This window comes from Cynocephalus volans, chromosome 5 (genome assembly GCF_027409185.1).
Source record: "Cynocephalus volans isolate mCynVol1 chromosome 5, mCynVol1.pri, whole genome shotgun sequence".
Lineage (NCBI taxonomy): Eukaryota > Metazoa > Chordata > Mammalia > Dermoptera > Cynocephalidae > Cynocephalus > Cynocephalus volans.
Window position 1 is genome coordinate 8,809,426 of NC_084464.1, and position 18,347 is coordinate 8,827,772.

General features: G+C 43.5%; 1 pseudogene; it reads left to right on the forward strand.

Annotated features, from left to right (window-relative positions):
• The first annotated feature begins 2,357 nt into the window (after positions 1-2,357).
• LOC134378269 (dead end protein homolog 1-like) lies at positions 2,358-4,158 on the forward strand (annotated as a pseudogene).
• Positions 4,159-18,347: the final 14,189 nt, after the last annotated feature.

An 18,347-nucleotide genomic window follows, 5' to 3' on the forward strand; every position in this document is an offset into this window, starting at 1 on the left:
ATGGTAATCTGAGTACGACATGTTTATAATTCAAAAGATGAATAGCCACACCAGATATTAATTGAAAATCAAAATAAACCAAGAATCACGGCTATCCTTCCCAGAACATCTTTGTCCGCCCTTCTGTGGACCTTCCTTTCCCCTTCTCCCTCACCCAGACAAACATTGAAAACAGGGAAAATTGACAAGAGGACAAGATCCCTCCAACATAAAGGGCTGCAGGGATACAGAAGGCAAGAACTGAGGGTAAGAGGGGCGGGGTAAGGAGAAAGGTGGACATTTTCACTTTTGGGTGAGAAAAAAATGATTTGAGGCCACTGATGTATGTAGTGGAGCTTTGGGTCAGGTGTTGGGGGAGAACATGCTAAGATTCAGTTTTGGCTGCCACGTATATTGTGAGCCTCTCCTCTTCCTTCCTGAGAAACTTCCAATAAGTTTCCACATGTTCTTTCATGATATAAAGCGAGAAGTATGTCTTCTTGGGCTGTGTCATTATGTGCAGATTAATTTTGAGGTGAGAGGGTAGGGTGGCCAAAGACTAACTGGTGACATTGTACAATAGATCAATTGAGAGGTCACAGAAAGCTGAAGATTAAAAAGGAGCCAACAAGAGGCATTTTTTAAAATGCCAGTTGTGTCTTGCCATCCCCCCACTTCTCCATTGCTCTCGGGATAAACTCCCAAATCCTTACCCTGGTCCTCAAACCCAGGTGACCTGACCCTTCCACTCCTCCCAGCTCCTCTCTGTTCCAAAAGGTGCCAATCCCGCCCTTCCTCTGCCCTTGGCCTTGCTATTCCCTGTGTGTCAACGTTTTCTAGCCAAACTGTACACTTCTTGAGGGCTCACTTAGCTTTGTTGTCCAGATGACACGTCGAATTGTTCCTACATACTAAGTATCTATAAATAGAAGTGGTCATTGTGAAAGAGAACAGGAGAGCTGGCCAGTTAGCTCAGTTGGTTAGAGCACAGTCTTAGAACACCAACGAAGGCATGGGTTGGGATCCCCGTACTAACCAGACACAGGAAAAGCAGAGAGAGAGAAAGACAGAGAGAGAATAGGGAAGTGGTTAATTTGTCACAGACTTGGAGAGAATAGAAAATTCCAATAGGAGATTGACGAAATGGATTAATGTCTAACTAAGCCTGTGACGGAATACCACGTAGGTATTAAAAATCTTGTAGAAGAAAAACAACATAATAATGACAATGCTTAGAATATATTAAGTAAAAAAGATGATATTATAATAAAACACATAATTTTATACTCCAAAAAGTTGGTTTTTGTTTCTGTTTTGGCAGCTGGCACGTAGTGGGGTCCGAACTCTTAACCTTGGTGTTAGCAACAGAATGCTCTAACTAACGGAGCCAACTGGCCAGCCCCAGAAAAGTATTTAAAGAGAAAATATTTCCAAGAATTAATTATCCTTTTAATATACGAAAGTATTTCCATGAAAGTTTTGTATTTAAAGTAATTAAAATTTTCTACCTGATATTATGAAAGAGACGGGATACTGGTTTTCAGCACTCCTATTTCACGTGTACTGGTGGTTCTAGCTAGGGCAATAAATAAAAAGTAAAAGGTATAAGGATTAGAAGGGGAAAAAATAAAATTATATGTATATAACATAATTATATAATATCCAAAAAGATCAACAGATAAATTATTAGAATGAATAAATCAGTTAAGAAATTTCCTGGCTACAAAATCAATACAAAAATCAAATATAGTTCTCTATCTAAGCAACAATTAGAAAAATAAATTTAAAATAGTTTAAATCATTAAATAACAAGAGTAATCTGAGAAAGAGCCCTTTGCACAGAATATCATGTTATCAATTGCCTCTAGAATAGGGGTTAGCAAGCTTTTACTGTAAAAGGCCCCATAGAAAATGTTTTAGGATTTTGGGTCCATGTGGTTTCTGTTGCCTTTAGAGTGTAAAAAGCAGCCAGAGAAAATATGTGAATGAAGTGGGCATAGCTGTGTTCTAAGGAAACTGTATTTACCAGAACAGACAGGAGGCTGGATCTGACCCGTGGCCCTAAAAGATGGATTCTGTCAAGTCACAGACTTAAGTCTCTTGTCTGCAGTTACATAGCCATGTTGAAGGGGTTCCCACTGCCCAAATTTGGGACAATTTGAGCATCAAGAAGAAAGGATAGTAATAACTTTGTATAAAACATTGAAAAAAAAATCCATGAATCCTTAATGATACTGGAAACGAAGGGGTCAAAACACTTATTTGTCATGATTTGAGATGACTCATATGGCTAATTCTTACTTTAAAATCCAGCATTGAAAAAAGGAAAAGAAAAGAAACATTTAAAAAACATAATAAATTCAACATTGAATGGGAAAATGATGAAGTATGCCCTGTTTTAGGAGGAACTGCAGTTTATCCCCAGATGAGAAGAGAAAATTCCTTATAGAAAAATGACACCTAGGGGGCTGGCTGGTTAGCTCAGTTGTTTAGAGCACAGCCTTGTAGCACCAAGGTCATGGGTTCAGATCCCGTAACTGGCCAGCCAAAAAAGAAAAAAAGAAAAAAGTGCCATCTAATAAATGTAGAATGAACAATAAAGTCATCGACTTAGGTTTGGATAATTGAAGCTGAAAAGAGGGTCTTAGGAAGCAGATACTTGCATAGCACCAAAGTACCCACAGACAAATGGCTGGCTCACTGACCATCCTTTATAATGAAGAAGCTTCTTTCAACTTTAACCAGGTTATCAAATTTAACATCACTAAAAAATAATAATAAATTAAACAAATTTAACATCACTAGCACTGAGGCAATCTACTATTGTATTCCATACCTCTTGCCAGGATGTATTCACCTCGTGACATCGTCCAGAAAGTATTCGTGCCAGAAAAAAGTTTTACTTAACCTGTCTAAGCCGTTAGACCTATGTTCAGCTTATTGGAACAAGTTAAATGCCATCACAAAGAAATAATCAGATTGCTCCAGAATATGACATTTTTTAAAATAAGACAACTGACCTGGTTTTCAAAAAGTCATTTTTTTTTTTTTTTTTAAGTTGGGGGAAAGCGTAGTGGATTGAATTGTTTCCCCCCAAACTCACTGAGGCTTGACTTCTACTCCCCAGGTTTTCTGTAGTAGAAACTTCCGAGTGCAAGCGGGCGTGTGAGCTCCGGGGTGAGCAGGTGAATCCAGAGAACGAGGCGGCGTTGGGGGCGCGGGTCAGGGAGACGGGCGTCCGCCTGGTGCAGGTGGAGGGGCAGAGGAAGGACGGCGGGCCAGCCCCAGGCCGGGTGGGCAGCCCGCCGCCGGCCGGCTCGGAGGTGCTCTCGGGCGCTGCCCCAGGACGTCTCCGAGCACCAGGTGATCCCACTGTGGCAGCGCGTGGGCCGCCTGCGAGATGACCTTCGGCGGCCTGAACCGCGGCTTCCCGACGCCCGCTGCAGCTCGCGGCGCGGCGCGCAGGCCGCCATGACCCCGCTGCACAGCCGCCCGCTGCGGCGAGAAGAGCGAGCTGCGCGTGGACGGGTCGCCGCCGACGGGAGCCGCCGCCGCTGCTGCTCGCGCTGCAGCCTCCGGGCCTGGCCTGCAGGAGGCGCTGCTGCTGCCCAGCCCTGGCGGCGCCCGCGCAAATCGCGCTGCTCAAGTTCAGCTCGCAGCGCACCGCCGCCGCCGGTGGCCATGGCCCCAAGGCCCTGGTGGGAGGGCTCTCACGCCTCTGTGGAGAGCAGGTGGCTGTGGAGAGCAGGTGGCTGTGGAGTGGCTCAAGCCAGACCCGAAGCAGCGACTCCGCCAACAGCTTGCGGGTCCCTCACTGCAGTGCCTATATCCGCAGGGCAGTCGATTGGCCTTGGCTAGGGACAGGCTAGGGTCCCAAGGGGCTTGGGCTGCCCTCCAGCTGCTGTGCTAACAAATGAGGCTGGGCAGCCCGGTCTTCCTCACCAAGTGTTTGGGCACAGGACCTGCTGGCTGGCACCACTTGCGGTACCAGGTGGTGATCCCTGGTCATCCAGTGCCTTTCAGCGGTATTATCTGGGTTGTGCTGGCTCCAGATGGGCAGGACGGGCATGACGTATCCGAGGATGCGGCGTCCGCACAGCTGCTGGAGGCACTGAGTGAGTCTGGGGCGGCTTCTTGTGGTCTGCTGGGGCTGAGCCAGGTGCCATCCTTAAGCAGTGACCCCGTCCTCCACAGGCAGCCTAAACAAGGAGGCAGAGCCTGTGTCAGTCTCCAGCCTAGCAGGCCTGGGTGGCCACTGCCTGATCCCATTGGGGGAGGGGCGGGGTCCTGCCGCATGTGTGACACAGCCTCCCTGCTCGGGAGTGCCTCATAGCACCTGGGGGGCTCGGGTTTGGCTTATGTGGTGGTGAAGGACCTTGCCCTCCCCCTCCCAGCCCAGGGTCAGACCTGACCCCATGGTGACACCCACACCTACCTTTGTCCCATCACCCCTTTTCTCCCACAGCTCAGTATGAATCATGCTTATTTTCTTGATTTCTTTTGGTTGGATTTTATTTGCGGGGCCGGCTGAACCAAAGGGTCAGAAATCCTGCCGTCATCTCCACTTCTTGGCATCTGGGTTTGGCTTATGTATAGTTTTGAGTTTCTCTATGCTGGTTGTATTTATATTAAACCCCTGGTTGGTGTAAAAAAAAAAAAAAGAAAGAAAGAAACTTAGCCCCCACTATGACTGTTAAGAGGGTGGGACTATTAAGGTAGTTGAAAGGTGGAGCCTTGAAGAGGTGATTGGATTGTAGGAACATGCAGGAGCGAATGGATTAAAAATCGTGGACAGGGGTGTGGTTCTGAGGACTTTAAAAGAAGAGGAGGGCCTGTCTTTCTCTGTCTTGCTCTCTCAGCTTCCACCATCTTGCAATGTGAGACCCCGGGGTCACTGTCACCACCACCAGATGGACTTTGGACTTCCCAGCCTCAGAAACTGTAAGCAATAGATTTTGTTTTCTTTACAAATCACCCACTTTCAAGTATTTTGTTATAAGCAACAGGAATGAACTAACACAGAAGGTATTTGATTAAAAGAAACAAAACAAGGGCCAGCCTGTGGCTCAGTCGGGAGAGTGTGGTGCTGACAGCACCAAGTCAAAGGTTAAGATCTCCTTACCGATCATCTTTTAAAAAATAGAAAGAAAGAAAAAAAGTAACAAAACAACTGAGTATAATGTGAACTTTGCGAAAGAAAAAAGCAGCCCCTGACCACCATAGCTGAGCCAGGCCATGAAGTTCTCCTACTGAACATAAACCATGTCCTAGAACACTCTCTCTGTTACCTTTATGGAGCAAGACAAAAACCAAGACCATTCTGTAATTGTCTAAGAACAGACAAAAACAAGAACTTTGTCCAAACCACAAAATGGCCAGATGTCTCCCTTTCTTGCACTATTTTGCCTGCTTCTAAGTAAAAATTAAGATAATCATAGAATTGCTCTGGCTTTTTGACAGCACCCAGTCTAGAACAAAACCACCCCTTTCTTGAACCCTCTCCCAATCAACTAACACAAGCTCAAGTCCTATAAGCCCCATCTTGAGCTGCAAACAGTTCAATCAAATATGTCCTATCCTCCTACATTTACAAGTATGTTAGTGGCATCCAGGTCCCACTGCTTGCTCACTAATCAGAAACAAAAGACTGGTGAGTCCCAAATGTTGGTGCGAGGCAGGAAGTTCATTATCAGATGTCTAAGGAGACAGACTAGAACTGTCTACCACTTTAGGGTTTCAGGGGACTTTAAGGGGGAGCGGAGGGAATGGAGTATGAAAAATGAAAAGCAGCAGGGAGGGGCACGTGCAAGGAACCAGGTGCAGTCTCAGCCAGCCTCCGTCTGGTTTCTGCTCCCGTCCTTGCTGTTATCTCAGGGTCCTGTTGGAGGGATGGAATCAGCATAGCTTTAGTGAGTCTTCCTTGGATAGCACATGCAATTCTGCAGCTCCAGGCTGACCGGAGAACAGCTTCACGTCCATGTAAATAATGTCATCTTGCCCCATAACCGAGGTTCAAAATATCAAATAACCATGGGAAAGAGAGAACTCAGAGAAATGAAGTCCAAGGGGAAAAAAAAAATTCCGTGTCCTATTCAAATCTTTTAGAACCCATGCAGTTTTAGTTCCCAACATGGCTTCAGTCCTGCTCACTCCTACAACTTTCCTTCCTAATTACCTGGAAAGTCAGTTTCAAGTTTAGAAGTTGTAGACACCGTGCAGTTCCAGGCTGTGCCATACTGTGAGGACCACAGGCCGCATACGATCTCCCCTTCTCTTCCCACCCCGGCTCCACTCCACAAGTCAAAGTTCCTCTTGGGTTTCCACGTGAACACCGCAGCTCTCACATCCAAGCTGCAAGCACAGCCCTGCAGTCAGCTGCCTTCCAGGCCAGAGGTGCACACACCAGCAGCACAGGCCACCCTTGGGAAGGAGCAGGGACAGAGGCCTCTGGAGTTCCTGACTTGGGCTCTGGGACACCCGTGCAGAGAACGGCAGGATCCTAGATATTTTTAGTATTTATACCTAACGAGGACTACAGCTATGGGAGAACAGGATTCATTTATTGATACGTTTCCCAAAGTCTACAGCATAAAAGAGAGGCAACGGGAGTTCTAAGACTTCACTGCTGCATCCTCTAGCACAAGCCTAACGCTTCTCTGAAGCCACGTTGTCTTACTTTTCTTTTTCCTTTGGGTCCCCTTCCTCTCCCTGACTTTGGCCTCAAGTTCCATTTATTTCTTTTCCATTGCCGCCATCACCACGGATGTTCGCCATTAACTCGGAATCAATTCCTCTCTCTGACATTTTCTAATCCTGAGTCTTTCTAAAGGTCATTCTCCAGCAGGTCTGTCACCCTCCCTGTACTTCTCCAGCCACTTCAGATCCTCCTCTATGTCCCCGGCTGCCACCACTCTCTCTCTCTCTCCCAGTGAACTTCACTTTTCTAAGTCTGGCTGCTGCCGAATCCTGACAGATGGACTCAACCAATCCGCGAGGAAAAATACCAGAAGCCACCAATCAGCATCCGCCGAGGGCGGGACTTCACTGAAGTTCCTCGGGTCCTGACAGCAAGGACCTGTTGCCACCGCCGTGGCGCCCACGACCGGCTCGGGGCGACAGAATCGGTACCCGGCATGAGGTTCCTGCCGCCCGCGCCAACCACTGCCAACGATCAGACCCGAACCCCCAGCCGGCCCGAGCTCGGCGCGCCCCGCCCCACATCCCCTGGGCGCGGGGATTCCGGAGGCCGCCCCGCGGGGTCCCGACCTCCGTCTCCCGGCCCGACTCCCGCAAGCAGCCCCGCCCGGCAGGGGCCAGTCGGCCCAGGCGCCCGCGCCCGCGGCGGCAGCGACTCACCAGAAAGTTGGGAGTTTTCCGTTCTGCCGCCCGCGACGGAGCCGGAGCGGGCGGGCGGTTCGTCCAGGCGCGGCGGCGGAAAGGCCCGCTGGGCCGGGGACTGGGCTGGGCAGCGAGGCCGGGAGCCGATCGGCCACCTCCCGCCGCGCCGTCCGGCGGACGCTGCAGGCGCGGGCACCCACCCAGCGACGAGGAGGCGCCCGCGTCCTCCAACGGCTCCCGCTCCTCCTCCAACGGCTCCCGCTCCTCCTCCAACCGCTCCCGCTCCTCCTCCAACGGCTCCCGCTCCTCCTCCAACGGCTCCCGCTCCTCCTCCAGCGGCTCCCGCTCCTCCTCCAGCGGCTCCCGCTCCTCCTCCAGCGGCTCCCGCTCCTCCTCCAACGGCTCCCGCTCCTCCTCCAACGGCTCCCGCTCCTCCTCCAACGGCTCCCGCTCCTCCTCCAGCGGCTCCCGCTCCTCCTCCAACGGCTCTCGCTCCTCCTCCAACGGCTCCCGCTCCTCCTCCGCGGCCGGCGCTGTCAGGAGTGTAAACGTCGCGCGTCCCCAGGAAAGGGGCGGGGCGAGCGCAGGCCCCTCCCCCTGCATTCGGGCGACTTCCCACCGAGTCGGGGGTCGGCCTCCTTTTGAGAACTTGTTTTTTCTTCATTAAGTTATCTAAACGCCCCCCGTTTGCCAATGGTGAACCGACTTGAGGTCCCATTTGTTCTTGTGGATCACAGCGTTTTGACTCCACCCTCTTTTACTACGTGATTTAAACTACCTGCCTGCTTGGGTCAGCCCGTGGCCCGCTCCAGGGAGAGCGGCGACTGCGAGCGCGGGGGCGCTCGAGCCGCGGGTTCGAATCCTATATGCGGATGGCCGGTGCGCTCACTGGCTGAGCGCGGTGCGTGCGACACCAAGCCAAGGGTTGCGATCCCCTTACCGGTCACAAAAAAGAAAATGAAAAAAAAAAAAAAAAAAACTACCTATCGCCTAATGTGAGTGCAGGGAAATGAGGAAAAGAGGCGTTTTTCTGAGTCTGGCTAAGAAAACCTTGTGTAGGTGTTCCAGTACAGAGGAGAATTAATGGCTTTTAGAATGTTCCCAAAAGGTGAACGACCTGGTATGGATCTTTGGGGAAAAAAATAAAATAAAAAATAAACGTACATTTATACATATATAGGATCTTTTTTAATAGACCGAGGATCTTTGAAATATATATATTCTGTATTGTGTGTGTGCGTGTGTGTGTGCGTGTGTGTGTGTGTGTGTGTGTGTACGCGTGTGTGTACGCATCAAATTCTAAGCTCTTCTGGAGCTTAGATTTATTATATACAACTGATACTCAATATTTTCACTTAGATGTGTAATAGGTATTTGACACTTAATGTATCTAAAACAGAATTCTTGATTTCCTACCTGAAATCTATTCCTCCTTTACTATTTAGCATCATTCCCTTCCCAGTCATCCAATAGCTCTTCCCTTTCCTCATGCCCCACCTGCTCTCCACACACAAACTCTTTTGGCACCGAACTTCAAACTGTATCCAGAATCCTAACTCCTTCATCATTTCTATTATTATTATTATCTAAGTACAAGCCACCATTAATTCCTGCCAGGACAGCTACAATAACTTCCTTTTCATCTTGCCTCCTAGAGTCCAATCTCCACACAGGAGCCGGAGTTCACTTGAAATAATATATGTGGGGGCTGTCTGGTTAGCTCAGTTGGCTTGAGCATGGTACTGATAACACCAAGGGCCAGGGTTCAATACCTACACTGGCCAGCCACCAAAAAAATAAGTAAATAAATAACGTATGTACAATAATGTAGGTAAAAATTTAAATGTCAAATGTAGACTTTCAATCAAACAAAGAAAAAATGTGTGTAGAAAAGTAGCTTAAAGTAAATCACCAAGTTGTTTTCTCACAGTGGTGAAAGAATGGGCTATTTTCATTTTGCTACTGTATATGTCCTATCTTCTTCTAATTAACAAATGACCTTTCATTTCATCAAAATCGTGCAAGCACATACTTAAAAATTAAATAACATAGCTTTATAATGAAAAGCAATGTTTATCTTCTGTTCAACTGCTACACCACCTGATTCTAGTTTCCAGAATAAAACTTTCAATCATTTCTGTTTTAAATCTTACATGTTTACCTTTATGTTGCCAGATAATTACTCGTAGGAGTCAGATACAAGTCAGGCTATTCTAACACCAACCCCCCCAAATACAGTGGTGTTAGCATGGCAGAAGCTATTTTCCTCTCACATAGCCCTAGTAGGCAATTTAGAGCACTCTGATAGTGCTAGGAGCCGGGCTCCTTCTATCTTCCTGCTCTGGCCTCTGTGAGAGGTGGACCATTTCCACGTGCTTAACAGACTCTCTGCCTCAGCTGCATTCCAGCCTAGGGAGGGAGAGCAAGCGCCATGCTTTTCATATTTTAAGGACCTGATCTGAAGTTCGAACACTTTTCTTCAGCTCCCATCCTTGTTGGCCATACCTAACTGCAAGGAAAATGTAGTTTTAGCTGGGTGGCCATGTGCCCTGATTCATTTTTATTGTATAAAAAGGAGGATGAATATTAAATAGTTAACTAGAAGCCTCTGTTACATTTATATAGCTCGTTTTTGAATATTCAGCTTCGGCTTTTATCTGTTGACTCCATCACTGCTTGATGATGATCTAGTTTATCTGTAATGCTTTCTCTTCTTCCCTCCCTCTCTAGCAGATCTGCATCACTAATATTGGCCCTTCTATTAGTTTTCTTTATTGCCCCCTCTGTAAAGTAACTATCTTGTCATCTATATCCTTCCCTCCACTTCTCAATGTTGTAGCCAAATCCTTACTTTTATATTGTCAGGGTTCAGAACTTTTAAATTTTTTACATGCCTAAATAAAGTTTTCAGTGTTTGTATACAGGTTGATTCCATAAGTTAAAGAACCAACTAATAATATTTACATCGTTTGATGGTGTAAATATTGATCATTGTGCCAAGTAGTGTTCTTCAACTCCATGCTCTTGGACTTTCCAGCCTCCAGAACTATGAGCTGAATAATTTTCTGTTCATTGTAAATTACCCGGTCTGTGGTATTCTGATACAGCAACACAAAATGGACCAAGATGCTATACTTTTGAACCATGAATTTATTATATAAATATTTTACTCTTCCATGTGTGAATGTTTTCCTTTATCTTCCAGCTTCTTGCACATTCTATCTATTGTTTGGACCCAGTTCATTCATCTTTATGAGGCATCCTAGTGCATTTGCTTCATACTCAGGCCATGATTTTTTTGCTCTGGTTTTCATTTTGACCTGGAGTTCCTCATCACTCCTCTCATCCTCTGCGCACTCTGCCATTTGCTTATCCTTCCGTTCTTCCAGCACTCTCTCACACCATCTGGTCTCAGGCCATCCCTTCAGCCTCTTCTCCTCTCCAGTCTCCCCACGGGCCCTGCTGCCTCGCTCTCACCCTGGAGCTTCTTTCTACTGCCCCCCTGAGTTGGTTACACTGTCTTCTGAATCCCGTAGTTTACTCTATCCTAGTTTAGTTCTTTGCTTTCTTGGAACACATCCTCAAATAATTCCTTTAGAAAAGTTATGCGAGAAACAAACTTTTTCACCCATGGCATGTTTACAAAATGTCTATATTCAATTCTAACAGGGAATAATGTTTTAGGTATAGAATTTTAGGTTAATGGCATTTTCCCTCAACTGTGAAGGAATGCTCCACTGTCCTCTGGGATCCATTGTCAAAAGTTTCATATAGAACCTATAATTACTTCCGACTTTCAGCCCTACTTTTTCCAACCTACTGTCTAACGCATCTGGCCTGATGGTCAGGAACCCAGCATGTCCCCAGGGTCTGCTGGTCAGTCTAGCTTCTCTCTCCTCTGCTGCTGCCTCTCCATGAGGATTTTAAGCTCAGCTGCACTTGTCAGCACTTTTTCAAGAGTTTGCCTTCTGCATCCTCTGATACCCAACACACTTTCTTTCCATTGTTGTAGGTTTACATCTTTTACTATAATTTTAATGAACTTTCTTAAATAGAGTGTGCTTAGTCTGGCATCTTATGTTGGAAGTACACATTTCATGTTTAAAATTTTACTAATTTGGTTATCTTTAGAGGTTTTTCCCAGCCTCGTCTCCTTTTGCCTGCTCATCCTTACTCTTCGCTGTCACTGTTGAGATTTCTCCAATTTTTCCACACAAATTATTACCACATTTATATATTTAGTCGTGGCCTCTTTACCTATCCTTTGACCTGTATTTGAATTTCCCTTTAGGTGATCTATAGGCCCCTCTAACTCATTAATCTACTCCTGGGAGACTAGGCTTATATGAGAGAATAAACTAGAGGACTTATCCCCAATCCTAACGCAACTCTGATGCCAGGCGATAGAGAGGAGACTTCTGGAGAGCACAGAAACATCTAATTGGAATTTTAGAGTTGTTTTTCTACCTATGTGGTATGTAATGAAAACCCTTTTCATTGCCAACCCTTTAAAAATTATAACTATGTTTCTTTCTACAGTACTCACTTACAGAAGGAACTCTACACACATTAACTTGTTTAATCCTTACCACACCCTGTAAGTACTATTATTAGCCCTGCTTTATACATGGGGAAGCTAAGGCACAGGATCTAAATTGCTTACCCAGCAACTCATAGCTGGGAAGCTACAGAGCCAGGATTTAAACCATGCTCTTAACCATTACTCTTTACTGCCTTCTGAAATCATCAGCAAAGTCTACATTTTTCACAGTATTTTTGTGAAAGTTGTTTCTGTATGGACAGTGAAAGAAGATGCTGAGTTCTGAATCTGGGTAGTGAGGAGAAAGACAGATTAATATTAGGGGTGGTGCTGAGCAAGATGATAGAGCGACAACTAACTTCGGGGTTATAATAGCTGTCTCCCATCTCTTTTATTTTTATTATTATTTTTTTTTTGTTTTTGGCAGCTGGCCAGTACAGGGATCTGGGAAATCTGAACCATTGACCTTCATGTTATAACACCCAGTTCTAAGCAACTCGGCTCACCATCCAGCCCATCTCCCACTCAAGAGCAAGGACAATGTCTTTATTATCCCAAATACCCTTCAACATTTTGCTCAGTGTTTAGGGGCTTGATAGATATTCATTGAATGGAGTAATAATACAGTAAATTTATATGTCATAATCATCTATATATATTAACCAAAAAACTGTATTCTGTTTGAAGGAAAGTCATTAGAACGGCTGTGTGATGAGTAACAACACTATATATAAATTGCCTTTTCCTTGCTAAGCAAAACCTTATATAATTTTATTAAAAAAAAGAGATAATACAGTGTTATGACATGCTCATCCATAATCAGCAATTAACTATTAAATTATGGGAACATAAATTAGACCTGCTGAGTAGAACCCTTAAACCTCAACCTTTCAACTCAAATAATATAATTTCCATGGTCAGTAAAGATTAATAATTTATCTAAAATAATTCAAATATAATGAATTAGTTAACATTACGTTACCAACTCTTTTGATTATGCATTCTTCTAGGACTACCAGTAATTTTGAATTACTGACAGAGAGCATATGTTTTGTTTTCCTGACATTTAGCAGGAATATGCCATTAATCAGCCTTTTGTTTTTCCTGAATCTGAAAATTTATTCAAAAAGAATTTCATAGAAACTCTTAATTACTGATAGTCATGGTTCTGCTACCACATAATGTTCTGAATAATAAATAACTATACTGATGGGGATTAATTATTAATTCCAGCTAGAAATCTTAGCCTTCCTAATGCAAATAATAATAATTTCACATAATAATGTTTATCATCTGGAAGGGGTATTAAAAATGAGAGGGCATTAATGCATGCAAAAGTAGTAAATATCAGAGATTCTATACATCATAGTAAAATAATTCTGAGAATTTCTCTAGTAGAAGTAACTGTTGGTCAAACTGATAAGCTTCAAATATCTACTACCAGGAATCTATATGTCCTTTCAGATCTATCTTTTAAGACCTTGCATAGAAAATCTCTTTCAACCCTAAAATACTATATTTCTATCCATGGGAGGTGATGAGGCTAGGATGGGACAGGATAATACATCGATACTGGCTTTGGAGTCAGATGACGTTGAGCTTAAATTCTGGCTCCAGTTTGCACTACCTACAAGCTGCTTGGCCTTGGGCCTATTATTTACCCTCTCTGACCTTCAACTTTCTTATCTGTATATTGGGAAAGATGCTAACTATTTTAGGTGGATGATTAGAAAAAGCCTAATAGGAGGTAATTTTTTTTTAATTCCTGGCATATTTTGAAGAAATTTACAAAGCCTCAAATTCAAAAAGGAAGAATAATTATAATTTCTTTATACACACTGGGAAAGCTTAACTCAATTTGCAAGGAAAATAACAGACCTAGAGATAGTTTTCAAAACTGCTAAAGAGCTAACATCAATCAATAAAAAAGTGAAGAACAAATAAATAAATAATAGGATATAAACAAGTAGTTTAGAAAAAAACAATACCTGTGGTCAGTGCTATGGTCTGAATGTTTGTATCTTCCTAAGTTCATATGTTGAAATTGAAACCACCCAGAGTGACGGTGTGAGGAGGAGATCAGGTCATGAGAGGAGGCTCCTCAGGATTTGGATCAGTGGCTTTATGAAAGGGCCCAAGGGAGCTCATTTACCGTTCCACATGTGAGGACACAGCAAGAAGGTGCCATCTATGAACCAGGAAACTGAGCCCCATCAGACACCAAATCTGCTGGCACCTGGCTCACGGACTCCCCAGCCTTTCAGACTGTGAGAAATAAATTTGTTTATAAGCTACTGGTTTTATGGCATTTTGTTAATAGCAGCCTGTCCATACTGAGACAGTAAACATAAGAAACAATGTTCAACTTCTCTCATATTATAAAATATTATCAATTAGAAACCTAGGAGATATAATTTTTCACATATCAAAAATATAAAAACAGAGGATAGGAATGTCCAGGGTCACATGCAGGAGCTGAGGGCAGCCACCCAATCCACCCAAAAGCAGATGAGAGAGCATGCTGAAAACAGCACTTTCATGTGGGTGGCCCACCAAAGCCACTGCCACACCAATGGTTGCCACAAAAACAACTCGATTCCACAGCAGTAGCCACAGCCACTGTGCAGGTGGCCTGACAGACACTCAACTTCACAGACGCAAGGAGAGTCACCAGTGAAGAATGGAAAAAGAAGAGGAGATCTCTCTCCTCAAAGCCCACTCCAAAATGGTAGAAGAAACAGCTGCTCTACCAGATGTCAAGACCTCAACTAGAAGCATGAAAACTGAAGAAAATATGACACCACCACAAGAATACAGTAATTCTGAAATACCAGAGCCTATAGAGCAGGAAGCCCTTGAAATAATGAAAAGGAATTTAGAGCAACAATCTTAAGGAAACTCACTGAGATCTTAGAAGACTCAGTTAAACAACATAATGAAGCAAGAAAAAAAAAATCCAGGTTATGAAGGAGGAAATTCACAAAGAGATAAATACTCTAAAAAAGAATGTAGCAGAACTCATGGAACTGAAATATTCACTCAACAAAATAAAAAACACAACCAAGAGCTTAAGCAGCAGGCTAGAGCAAGAAGAAACAAAGAGAAACTCTTAAAAGAAGCAAGAAAAGAGCATCAAATCACCTGTAGGTCAGAAGAAAATGGGATGATATATTCAAAATCCTAAAAGAAAAAACTGCCAAACAAAAATACTATACCCAGGAAGCCTATCCTTCAGCGATGAGGGGAAAATAGTGTATTTTGCAGACAAACAAAAACTGTGGGAGTTCACCGCCATATGACCAACCCTACAAGAAATCCTCAAGGAAGTCCAGAATCTGGAATCATGCATTGACACAAGAATATTTTTTTTCAGTATTTCCTACAACACTGTTTTTATTTATTTGCAATGTGCTCTGTAAGGTTACACACCATTCCTACTGATAAATTTCTGCAGTTTTCATTGCAACACCTTAGCATCTATGGCCCATGGCTAATGTTTTAGAGAAATATATGACCTCTCTGTCATCACACAAGAGCAGAGTTGACCACATCTCCTTGGAGAATTTTCAAACAGTTCCCAGAGCAAGTATTGTAACCTTTTCTCTACCTGATTGAATTCTATCAATAGCCTGTCCTGAGGCCAAGAAATGATATGGAAACTGATGAGAAACTATGAAAACAGTGTGTATAACAATTCTTAAAGCATCCCCAAAAGAAAAGCACTATTTAATCTATCTTGCCAGCTAGAGACACAAAGAATCTTGTCACTCAGGTGACTGTCTTTCTTGACTTATGGTTTTCTACCATCTCATCATCAGTCAAATGTCCAAAGGAAGCTGATTTAATATTTTTTAATGGCCTAAAATGTCAAAATGATCATTTTTCAAAGAATTGTTTCTTTACTTAGACACGCTATCTAGAAATCTATTCATGAAGGGTTCTCTCATTACTATGGGACAACATTCCTTTGCAAACCACTGTTAAGGAAAAGATTATTCATGGGAAACTTCTAATTCTTTATAATACATAAAAGTTTCCATATAATTGTGAAGAATACTGCAAAAGAATACATTTCTATTTATCTCTAATTAACATGAAAGAAACTCTATTTACATGGTTCTTCTCTTTTTTCCATTTTGATGTAATGAAGTTTGATGATAAGTGCATAGGCTTGGGAGTCAATCCTAGGTTCAACGTCAGGATCCAGCTATCTACTGTGCATCTATTTAACTTCCAGCACCTTAGTTTCTTCATCTATAAATTGGTAACAATAAGACTGACCTTGTGGATTTGCTAAGAAAATTAAATAACACGTGAAAAGCAACCTGACATATAGCATGCATTATCAAATAGAATTAATATTACAAATTTAGATCTAAAAATTGCATATTTACAATCATTTACATTAACCTTTCAAAATTTTCAGAAATACTTATAAGAGAACAAGCTTATGGAACTCTGGTTAGGTCTATCCATTAATTCATGGACTCCTTTATATCAACATTATAACTTTTACATAAAATTAAACAAATAAAACTGAAACTATATGTAAACTAAGCCTTTAATAAAAATGGTTTGGCATTAGGAGGGATCACGTGAAGAGAAATACATTCAATCATTCAAATTGTCACTGTCTCAGGCAGGTGCTCCAGAAGCAGACCCTGCCCTGAGATGAGAAAACATGTGCAAGTGATTTATCAAGGAACTTCTCCCAGGATATACCACTAATGAATGTGGAAAACAGGATAGGAAAGTGCAAGAAGTCCAGTGAGGGACCATCTCAGGCTATGTCCCACCTTTAGCCTGATTCTACAGGGGAGTTCAGAGTCCAAACTGTGTGCCAGGTTTCATCCTTCCTTCAGGAAAGGGAGCTGGGCTTGGCATCCTTTAGTCTTTGGCTTTGAACTTTGAAGTAGAGGGTGGGAAGGGTGGGGAATGTATACTCCAGGCACTTTGGGCTTTGTGACATGTGGACAAAGCAGCACCAGTAGTCCAAAGGAACTCCTGCAGAGAGAGTGGCAGGTAGGCTGTAAAAAAACCAAAGCAGAGAACACACCCAGGGTCCTAGCCAGGAGCTGAGGGAAGCCCCATCTGCCTAGAAGCAGGCAAGAAATGGAGCACACCTGGGGTCCATGGCAGGAGCTGAGGGCAGCATCCCCTGCATCGAAGCAAGCAAGAAGCATGTTGAAAACACCATTTCTGTGCTGGTGGTCCACCATAGCCACCACCACAGCCATAACTGCTGAAAAAGTGGCTCAACACCATAGCAGTAGCCACAGTCACCAGGCAGGGGGCCCACCAGACACTGAACTGCTTTGACACAAGGAAAGTCATCAGCAGAGACCAGGAAAAGCAGAGGATGTCTCTCTCCTCAAAGCCCACTCCAGAGTAATAGAAGACACAACTTCTCTACCAGGTGACCAGACATCAATAGAGATACTAGAAATGAGAAATCCCAAGAAAATATGACACCACCAAAAGAGTAAATTAATTCTCAAATACCAGACCCTATAGGGCAGAAAACCCTTGAAATGATGAAAAGGAATCCCAAGCAACAATCTTAAGGAAGCTCACTGAGTTTTGAGAAGACAGTTAGACAGCATAAAATCCAGGCTATGAAGGAGGAAATTTACAAAGAGATTAATAACCTTAAAAAGAATGCAAAACTCACAAAACTGAAATATTCACTCAACAAGATGAAAAACACCACTGAGAGCTTAAGCAGCAGGCTACAGCAAGAAGAAGAAAGAACTTCTGATCTTGAAGATAGACTTTTAGAAATAACCTAGGCAGATAAAGAAAAAAAAGAATTTTAAAAAGTGAAGAAAATCTAAGAGAACTAGCAGACAACCTTAAGCCCATAAACTTTCAAATCATGGGTGTTCCAGAAAGGAAGGAGAAAGGAAAAGGCACGGAGAACCTATTCAATGAAACAATAATGGAAAACTTCCCAGGTTTGAGAAGAGACATGGACTTTCAGATTCAGGAGGCTCAAAGATCCGAACAGATTCAACCCAAAAAGATCCTCTCCGAGACTCATTACTGTCAGACTGGCAAAGCTCAAAGACAAAGAGAGAATCTTAAAAGAAGCAGGAGAAGAGCATCATGTCACCTATAAGGGAGCCCCTGTCAGACCAACAGCAAACTTCTCAACAGAAACTCTACAGGCCGGAAGAAAATGGGAGATATATTCAAAATACTAAAAGAAAAAAACTGCTGTCCAAGAATACTATCCTTCAGTGAGGCTATCCTTCAGAGACAATGGGAAAATAGTATATTTTCCACACAAACAAAAACTTCAGGAGTTCACAGCCACATGACCAGCCCTACATGAAACCCTCAAAGAAGTTCTGCATCTGGAATCTGAAAAATGCTAATCACTACCATGAACACACGAGAAAGAACACAACCCACTGGCAGAACAAACATGCAAATGAGCAACAGAAAGAAACTAAATCTCACCACCTCAAAAAACCAACAAGCATTGAAG